Genomic DNA, 10374 nt, shown 5'->3' on the forward strand with positions numbered 1-10374 from the left:
TCTATTTCTCTCTTTGCCCCTTTCTCTTAAGTTTTTGCCCCTATCTCTCAAACATCGTCACACTCACCTGAGAATCAAAGGTGCCAAGATCATTACTTTTTGGAAAAAAAGAGGTAAAAGTAGGACAATAGATGAGAAAATCAAAGAAGAATAAAATATCTTTCTGCCAAAAGCCAAGAAAGCTCTATTGTGCAAGGTGGGTGTGCAAATTATTGTCCCCTATTTGTAAAGCCATTTTCATTTTGCTTGTAAAACCATCATTTGTTCTATACTTCTATCTCCATTCTTGTTTTAATTTTCTTTAATTTTGTTTTATCATTTTTTTTTCCTATTGTTTTGAGTAATTGTTTGACCGCATAATTTATTGTATATTTCTTGTTGATTTGGGCTATGGAAGACCCAACACGTTATCACCGAATGGCTAAATCTATTCAATGTCAAATACTTCAGTTGATTTTTATTCCTCCACGCTTTGCTTTTCTCAAGTTCAGTTGTATATTGAGATTGCAAATAAAGCAAACTTGGGTTTTGTCAAAAAAAAAAAAAAAAAAAAAAAATCTTGGGTTTTCTCTTAGCATTCAGAATTCACTTTTACTCAAGTTCTGATCTTGATGCCTTTGATTTTCAGGTGGCGGTGATAATGTTGGAGAGATAGCTAGAAAGAGGCAGATAGAGAGAGTGGAAAGAAAGACCCAAAAAATTGAGAGAAAAACCATAGTTGATGTGGGTGGGTTTTAACCTTTGGATGTATCATTTGCCACGTGTCACTCATCTAGACAAAAACGTGAGGATTCCAAATGGGAGGGGAGCCGGACCCCAAGAGTTTGTTTGGTTTGAGTTAAAAATGGGTGTATTATGTATTTATTTTCAGTTGTTCGTGAGAGTCATCACTAAAAAGCTTGTTTAGTGTTTCTCAAAAAAAAAAGCTTGTTTAGTTTTGTACGTATTTGTATTCTGTTTTCATTTTCAGTGTCCAAAAAAATAGGATTTGAATACAAAAACTGAATATAATTTTTTGATATTTTCATTTTCTTGAAAATGAATAAAGTAGCACTTTTATAAAAAACCAAATATGTGGGTCCCACTAACATTGACTTGTCCCATCAAAAAACACATACTCTCTTCAACTATGTTGAATTTTTAATTGAAAAACATAAAGTGAAAAAATAAAAATATAAACTAGACCAGAATATAATGCCAAACATGAAATGGGTTGGGTGGAGAAACTGAATACAAGATTTGAGAAATAAAAAATTAGTTCAGAAAATGAATCCACCCCCATTGATAACCAAACAGGGTCAAGGTATTCAAAGAGAAAATCACGGCTTCTACATATTGAACCTGTGAGTTCAAAAAGAGAAAAATATGAGATATCGTTGCGACTTGTGTACACCATTTTTTCAACGTATATAAATATAATATATAATATTTTGTATGCTTAAATTGAGTCTCGTATTAATGAGTTTATTTATAAACAGTTTATTATATTTGAGTTTAACTTGTTTAATTATCAAGTCTAAAATTAGGCTTGTGTTTGATTCATTTGCTAAATAAATTATTTTAAACATTTTTTTTTCTCAAGCTAAGCACAAGCCGGTTCACTGACACCCCTATCTATCAGTTGCTTATCAAATATTTTTTGTTTTTATTTTCCTTCCTTCAATGTTAATTTAAGTCTTATATTTCTTTGCCATACTCACATGTTTGTACGAGGGATTAATCATAGAGTGTTTGTATTTTTGTCAATAGTAAGATTTGAAGGATTTTTCTATGATACTTTCAATATTTCTAGGTCTGACACCCACTTATACGATGTTGATTATAAAGTTATTGTTCAATGAGTTATCAGTGAATCTAACTTTTATTGCATGTTTTGTTTTTCTTAACCCATCTCTTAACAAACCCTATAAACCCTCAGATTCATTCACCAAATAACTACTTCCCAGATCAAACAACACAAAAACAGGTTGAGGCAGACCAAAATAGAACCAATCAACTGTCTTTGGATGTATTCAATTTGTTCTCATTAACGAGATTTTTGAGTTCTTTTATAAAATAAAATTATAAAAATAAAAATAAAAATTTCCAGCTTAATGATAATGTCCAGGTCGTAAATTTGGCTTTTAGAAATCACAAAACATTCTGTTTTGCATTTCTTATATACGTTGTTGGTTTTGGTTTTTGCTTGAGTACTTCATATGCCACCCATTTAATGTTGAAATTTGAAATTTGATCATTTTGAACATTTTTCTTTGCTCTTGCCAACTTGGGATCATTGATCATTTGTTCAATTGTAATGTACTTAGTTTGTCTTTGGTGTAATATTTGAGTGGATTCATGTTACAAAAGAATTTTTTCGTTCTTTAGAACATGCTAATTATATGTTTGACAAAATATCTCACTCTTGCATTGGTTGACATTAACTTCATGCTTTGTGCCAAATCTTGGTAAGTTTGTTTGTTTGTTTTATTATTATTATTATTTATTATTTTTTTTACGCATCTTGGTTTGAGTAGGCCTTGGTAGTCTCATTTTTTCTAATGTGCATTTAGGCACACTAAGTCATCAACATATGGGTTTTAGTTAACTCAACCGGTAAAGTCTTTAATGGTTGAATAAGAGATCTGAGGTTTAACTAGTGTTTTCGTTTGATGATAAAAGAACTATCACCATAAACAGACGTCATAAGTCAAAATTTTCTTTAAAAAAAAAAAAAAAAGTTATCAACATCATTGGCAATTTAGTACATTAAAACTTTGCATGATGAAAACTCAATTTGCAATTAACATTACAATATTTAATAGTCTTTGAAAGCTCGAAAATGTGTGAAAACATAAGAGCTATTTAGACCTCCAAATTAAAAATTACGGCTCAGTTGATTTTACTCTAATTTAAACTAAGTGTAGAATAGAGTAAATGCGAGCGGATAAACAATATAACTACTCTATGCTATATTCATCAAATTACAGTAGTAAAATGAAAGCTAAAAGAGTAGGAAAGAATAATGCAAACACAAGATAACACGCCGATGTGTTATCGAAGAGGAAACCGAAGTACTTGGCAAAAAACCTCTCCGTCACCCTCCAAGCGGTAAATCGATCCACTAGAGAATAAGTTGAAGTACACTAATAACAAAAGACCCTCCAAGCTTAGTCTACCCAATGTACTCGAGCCCTCCAAGCTCCTACTACCAACTGACTTCGCCAAGCCTTATCTTCTCTAGCTCTCCAGATCACACAATTCAGCCTGATTGCATCCACCAAACAAATGGTTTCTTCCAATACTTCCCAACAACACAAAAACCTCACTTTACCCTTAAGATGGGTGTGGTAAATATTTGGGCTATCAACCTCTCAAGGATTTGGAAATAGAGAGGTAGGAGTTGAGGAAAACCACAATGGATTGTGTAGAGGATTGTGGGTATAATAATCTCTAATTCTCAAGGGTTGTAGCTAGGGTTTTCTCTCTGAAAGCACTTCTCAACATATGTGGGTATATATAGTGTGGGTAGGGACAAGGTGTATTAGATGTGACAAATTAGCAAAACATAATGTTTTGCGGGTATCTCGTAGAAAGGCCTTACCCGCAAGACACTTACGAAAATTAGTTGTCACCATCTGTCATGACTCTTCGCATTCCAGTCATGTGCTAAGCAAATACTTCACTTCGCGTGAAGGCTACTCGCAAGCTACCAGCGAAAACTTCTTTGGTCTTCAATTGCCTTGAGTCTTCACACTCTCTCTCACACACAACCCTTACAATAAAATTCCATATAAAATACAGGGTACAAAAGATTGAACATAATTACAATCAAATTTGGCACAGAATTAAAGCCAACACAAAATAGTTGTAAATCACAACTTCATAGTATTCCTAAATAGAAATATGTTATAATTATTTTTAATATATGTATATATCTAATTAGATACCAGTTTAAATTTGCAGTGATTGAGATTATTTGTATAGCATATTCTATAACTTATTTGTGATTAAAATATGAAATTGCAATTGTGTGGCCACTAGCGGGAACTAAGGTTTTCAAACCCGGACTTTTCATTGAACCATAAAAGGGAGAGGTTCAAGATTTTTGAGGTCGAACCAAAGTCGAACAGGGGTCCAACCATGATGACATCATAATTAATTTAATAATTAATTAAAGCCTAAATATAGATATTAAAGTTATAAAACTAGCAAAATTGACAATATATCTATATATGTGAGGGAAATTTAATTATTTTCAAGCATATATTTAATAATTAAATAAGAAAGTTAATAAAATAAAATAATAACCATGAAAACATTAAAATTTATGATTAATTTTTGAAGTAAAGTTGAATATCTTTGATGGATTTTAATTATAATTTTTTTTATTCCTTGCAAGAGATGGATAATTTAATTAAGTAGAATAAAATTATGTTATGGTTTTTTTTTTTATTTTTTTATTTTTTATAAATTGCTAAGGGGTTGGACCACACGGTTCTCACCGGTTCGTGCAGTCCAACCCCGGTTTTAGGGGTTCACGGAATTAGCAAAAAATCTGGTTCTTTAGGCTTAAAAAACCGGTTTTCATTCGAATTTTCGGTTTTCACGGTCCAACCTCCCAGTCCGATCCGGTTCTGAAAACCTTGGCGAGAACAAACAATTACGTTAGACCAATTTTGAAAACTTGACATTTTGGCTAGGTGCCACAAATAGTGTTTTTCATGACCCATTAAAACCAAGGGATTAAAATATCAAACTGATATGCAATGCCCGTAAAATATTTTATAATTATATTTCCTTAGATCTTGACATGAAGAATGATGTATTCAATATTAAAAAAAAATAATAATAATAATCTAATTTTTTTGATTCATTTTCAATAGATTTCCCGTACATCGTTTAAGTTAGTGATTAGTAGACTATAAAATTAAGGAAAAATTGTCAATAACAAGTGAATTAGGAATTAATTACGTCACTCTAGCTTCTCAATAAATAAATAAATAAACTCTCTCTAGAATTTTCTTTGGGGTCTTTTTGGCTCAGCGCTCTAGAAAAATAATTTACGGACTAGAAGAAAAATATAAATAGACCCAGAATTTTTATTTGTTTATATATCCTCGTGTATAGGATGGATATATGCAAGACAATATTTGGTTTGGTGGTGCGTGTAGATGACCATTATTTTTGGCATACTTCCAGAAACTAGGACCATGTCTAAACTGATGGTCCTGTGAAAGAGGAAAGTGGAGCATACGTTAAAAAGCTTGATTAGATATAGTATGGAGCTCGCCAATGACTTTAAGGTCAACTTTTCCCGGTGTTTCCACTTTTCAAGAACTACGTTCTAGTTTGACTCCCCTTAGCCCACTTGAAATGAATCATAAAAAAATTAAATAATAATAGAAATTTTTTTAAAAAAAAAAAACTAAATAAATAAAAGATTATGATAGATCTCTTGGTTGTTTTTTGTGTTATGATATGGAAAAAAAAAAAAAAAAAAAGGTTGAAACATGAATTTGTAAAACTTGTTAAAGAGACTACCATGGTACAAAACTTTGAAAAATTATTGTAGCAATAAATATGATTAGTTTCACTTCTACAACATAATAAATGAATATTTAATTAATTTTTTGGTGATTAGTAATATATTAATTTGTAAAATTTATATAATAAAATTTGTAGAATCTCTAATATCACTCCTAATTTTTATTTGGTATTAATCACATTTATTATTACTATTACATGAGTTTGTATAAAAACTAATAATAACTTTAACAGTCTTCTGCAAAATTTATTTACGTAAAGTACAAGGAATTAATAGAACAAGTTTCAGCTTGAGTTGCTTTGTCTAGGCTTGGTTCCTCTTGCAGTTACTTCCTGGAATCAATAACTTTCAAGTTTTGTGATTTTACATTTGGAGCAAAAATGTAATGTCACCTATATAGCTAGGACTCTTAAATAGCAGTCTGAAATCACCGATCCGGGTACAGAAGAAGATACCATATATAGGGAACGAAGCAAACAAGTTTGTGATCATTAGTCCTTGTTCACAGAAGGGCGGAGCTAAGATTTTTTGTTTGGAGGGGGGGGGGGGGGTGAATTTTGATATTAATATATTAGTTTCGAATCAAGATAAATCATCGTACACTACAACAAATTTGACTTTTTTCAAGGGTCAAAACCCTTAAAAAAAAGTATTAAAAACCCTTGAAAAAATTTATTTTAAGAGTCCAATTGACCCTTGATAACCTTCGAAATATATACCGTCGAAAAAGAAATTTTAATGGCCTTCGTGGCCCTTAAAATAAGTGCTCTAATCTTATTTTGAGGGTCAAAAGACCCTTAAATAACCTTTTACCAAGGTTTAAAAAAATTATATCTACAACCCTTGATAAATAAGGTTATTTAAGGGGTCTCTTGACCCTCAAAACAGGATTTTATTTATTTAAAAAAAAAAAAAACCACGATCATGCACAAACATATATATATATATATATATATATTTATATATATATACATACACAAAAATTCATAATTGTATGAATTTATATGATACCAAAAGTCAGATTAACCCGATCAATATTTATATGATCTAATTCAATAGTCAACAGGGGCAAGAGTTTTAAATTGTAAAAACAAGGTTCTTTGCACAATCTGACATGGTAGTAGGTGAACAGAACAAATCCTAATACATCCTATATAAGGCCAAAGGTGAAGAAAGGAAATAAAAATCGGTTACATGCACAGCTTTATATACGTGTCCCTTCCCAAATTCTAAATTCTTCACATGTTTCCTTATATCAGCAACCCAAATTAACAGCAAAGCCACCTGAAAAAACAAAAATGGAAATTTCACAATCAGACTAAAGGAATAGAATATCACAACATTGAACTTTCAACAGATAAATCAGATATATATCAGCACCAAACTTATCCATATATATAATCATTTGAGAAGCCTGCCAAATCATGGAAATGTGCCAACCAAAGCATGCCAGTGAAAAGATTAAGTCATGCATATTATTATTTGACTTGTTGTTAACAATAGCAATCCAGTACACATTTTGTTCCAGCAATCAGTTAGATGTTATATAAATCAGTTAAGGATTGCAAAAGCAAACTAGTACCAACAGCTCAGCAAGTCATTCCAAATTTATCCAATAGTACTAAAACAGTGACTAGCTTGAGATGATCTTCATACCTTAGTGATCACTACTAGATTGGGCTGACTGTGAGGTGATACAACTCAACAGAGCAACTAAAATTTGTAATGATAAAAGCAATAATGAACTGATCCATAGTAGCTTTTAGACTAACCCATTACCTATATTCTCACACTACCAAGAAAATTATTATAGATCAAGTGCAAAAAACTTGAAAAGTGGAGACGAAAGCTATATTCTTTCAAATAGCAAGAGCTCAAAGTTTTCCTTGAGTTATTTCTATAAATCAAAAATCTGTAAAATGCAAGTTTAGGTTATGAAATTTAATCATTGTCTATTAGGTGACAACATATTGGTTCCACTTTCTTATTAATATCACTTAGTACAACGAGGAAACAAATTCAGTTGGAACAATATTTCACGGAAGCTTTCAAAAGGGAGAGCAACATATAGCATGTGCAGGAATTTTTGTATGAAACACACTAATAAAGAAGTTAGGGAAAAAACACATTAAGAGAGATTGGAATACAACCTTTGCAGATGAAACACAAGTAAACTCAGGAATGGAGCATGTCACGTTGCTGCCCAAACAGATAGAGCTTCGAGAATATTCACAAAATATTCAATTATGAGATAAAATACTATTGTAGTAACATGGAGAAAGAAGAAAATGTTTAATTTACAGTGAAAATTGACTCGTGTTTAAGTACAAAAAAAGCAGGAAACTTTCAGGTTCACAACCCCACACAAAGGTTATCACAGGTTAGTCATTCCTCTTTCTGTCACACTTTTCATTTTGAATTTCTGGTAGTTGCCTATTATCTGTTAGGGGGAATAAAGCCATAGCAAATCCGACCAATAGCAAGCTAAATCATGGAAATGTGCCAACCAAAGCATGCATATAAATCGGATTAAGTCATGCATATTATTATTTGACTTGCTGTTAACAATAGCAATCCAGTACGCATTTTGTTCCAGCAATCAGTTAGATGTTATATAAATCAGATAAAGATTGCAAAAGCAAACTAAAACAGTGACTAGCTTGATATGATCTTCATTTTGTATTTATAGGTTGTATCCACAGATTTTAGTAAACCCTCGATAAAAGAGGGTTGAAATAACTAAAGTTTGTTGTAGTGACACAGGCATACACGTACATACACAAATATAAACATTAATATTTTGATACTAGAGTAAGTCATAATTTATAAATATATTGTATATAAAATTAACAACTTTCAAATATCTATATTCACAAGATAATTTTTTAGGGGAACTTATCATTTTTTAGACTTCAATGAATATACAAAAGCTATTAAACATGTACAAAAAATGATTTAGAGAAAACAAAAATTATCTTGTACCTATAATTACTAGACCAATTAACAAATCCTATTGGTTTTTAAGAGAATTATTGGACTAACTCAAACATTTGGGGGGGTCAACTTCTATTTTTGTAGCTAAATATTTAAAGTTTTAATACTTATACATAATATAAATTTTTTTTTTTTGGGGGGGGGGGTGGGGGGGAGCATGGCCCCCCCAAGCCATGGTATAGCTCCGCCCCTAGTTATGACACGGAAGTCATCTTGTTTTCTTCTATGGTGGCAAACGGCACATTTATTGTTAAGTACTATAGCACATGCAAGAATTAATTAAGTTCATTGTGAATGTTAGGTCCAAACAGATTTCTCAGCGACACTTGTATCATTGGATAGTTGATATTCGGGCTTCAAAATGGAAACAAATATGACCTCATTAATTTGAATTTAAAACGAGTGAGATATTATAGTTTAAACTTAACCCAAAATTTTGTATCCGGGAAGGGCATGAAAATTACGGAATTTGGCTCCAAATTGTTATGAGAAAAGTATTTTTGCTAAGTTTTAACCATATTTTGTGCACTTTTATAAACCACTTATTGCACAATTTTTAGAGGCAAGAAATAAGGTTATAGAGGCGGAGACCTTAAGGCATTCAAAGAGAAAATCCAAGCTCCTACATACTGAACCTATGAGTTTTGAAAGAGAAGAATAAGATATTGTTGCGACTTCTATACATCACTTTATTAATGTGTGTTTGTGTCTATATATATGCTTAAATTGAGTCTCATATTAATAGTGGTGGAACCAGGAATTTATCTTTGGGAGGGCCATATATAATTTTTATTTTTTTTTGTATGAAATGTAAAATAGTAATATACAATACTTCATAACTCAATTTTTTCCCTTTTATTTGTTGAGATAATTGTTAAAATACCTATGTAAAGACTCAATTTTTAACGATCCCAAATTCGTATTGGGTTCGAATGCTAAAGGCCCAAACAATAAATTTGTAGAGAGTGGGCTAAAAGGCTAGACCTTGGTCACCGAACAGTGGATAGTCATGGGATTCGTGGCAGTCGTACAGAAATGAACTGAGTTTGTCCAAGAAGACTTTCTCTCTGGCCCAGCCTGAGTGGCTCCGGTCATTGGACTTCGTCCGATGAGCTTAATGTTCTTATTATTCCTTTTCCTTTCGGCTCCTATGGTTCAAGAGTTGATCCTTTTGGCACATGAATTCTTACATTATATAGTCCCTCTCAGTTGATTCTGACCGTCCATCTGTTGATCAGGCAGGTAACTACTTGAGTGCCTGTCTCATCAGCCGCCTTCCCCCACTTTCTGTTAGTTGCAATAACTGAAGCCACACTGTTCAGGATTCTTTTCCCATCAATATGGCTAGAATGTTTGTTGGTGCATTCAATGCAGAGGTGACGTCTTTTCCTTGAACCGCTCCCACACTGTACCTCCATACGAGTCATATCCTACTCGCCTTTTCTTATGGGAGCGCTTTGGGGGCTGCCTTTGATGGCGTGTCGTTCTTCCCTTCTAGGCCTTGGGATGCTGAGGACAGGGTTATCCTCGGCTACATCTCTAGGCCCTTTGGACTTTCGCTGCATGTCCTCGGTAACGACTGTCCTTGGCGCGGGCCTTGGGCCCTAATGGTAAGTGGGCCGGGATCACAAGTTTTCTGGCCCCACAATAGCCCCTCAAAATCTTGCTGTCCGGCTCCTCTGATGGAGAGGAGGGTTTTGATGACATCAAGCCTCTATCATAACTTGTCAATCCTTGTTATTTATCAGTTCCAGAGACTCTCTGTCTGCCCGAGACACGTTCTTGAAGTATTGGTAGGTGAAACGTGTCTTCATTAAATGCGGGCAACTCTGTGCTTCCCACGTTCAACGATG

The 10374-nt window shown here is 32.8% G+C and overlaps 1 long non-coding RNA gene across 1 annotated transcript; it reads right to left on the bottom strand.

The window, feature by feature from the left end:
• Positions 1-6544: 6544 nt before the first annotated feature.
• LOC126694180 (uncharacterized) lies at positions 6545-7728 on the bottom strand. Its single transcript, XR_007645646.1, has 2 exons — positions 7678-7728; positions 6545-6811 (listed from the first exon to the last, which is right to left on the bottom strand). It is a non-coding gene; the product is annotated as an uncharacterized LOC126694180 (long non-coding RNA).
• Positions 7729-10374: the final 2646 nt, after the last annotated feature.

This window comes from Quercus robur, chromosome 8 (genome assembly GCF_932294415.1).
Source record: "Quercus robur chromosome 8, dhQueRobu3.1, whole genome shotgun sequence".
Classification (NCBI taxonomy): Eukaryota; Viridiplantae; Streptophyta; class Magnoliopsida; order Fagales; family Fagaceae; genus Quercus; species Quercus robur.